Raw genomic sequence first — 437 nt, 5'->3', positions numbered from 1 at the left:
AACACGAATATCAGGAATTTAGTAAGTGATATTGTAAAGGTAATCAAGAATAATTTTGAATATTGGTATGTAGCAATAAGCACTTGCGATTAGACGGTTGTTCCAAGAGTACCATTATGAAGAGACAATTTCCGGAGAGTATTACGATAAATTTTAAGATGAACTATCATTCATTTAGAATTGAAACAAAAGAAAGCGTACTAAAGAATTCCTTTAACAATGAAGTTACTTTAGACAAAAGTATCACACACACAAAAGAAAAAGAAAATGCAAGGAAGTGAATCTACATGTCACTTTTGAAGCTTATTTACGAAAATAGCCATTGTCATCTTTCGTTATGGCTTGTATCTGGAAGGATAGACTGTATCGCATTTTCTGGTAAGGGCAACTGTTTACATTTAACCATGCAGATGCAAATAACCCCCACTTTTTTTTAC

This window comes from Penaeus monodon, chromosome 23 (assembly GCF_015228065.2).
Source record: "Penaeus monodon isolate SGIC_2016 chromosome 23, NSTDA_Pmon_1, whole genome shotgun sequence".
Lineage (NCBI taxonomy): Eukaryota > Metazoa > Arthropoda > Malacostraca > Decapoda > Penaeidae > Penaeus > Penaeus monodon.
This window is presented reverse-complemented; position numbering follows the sequence as displayed.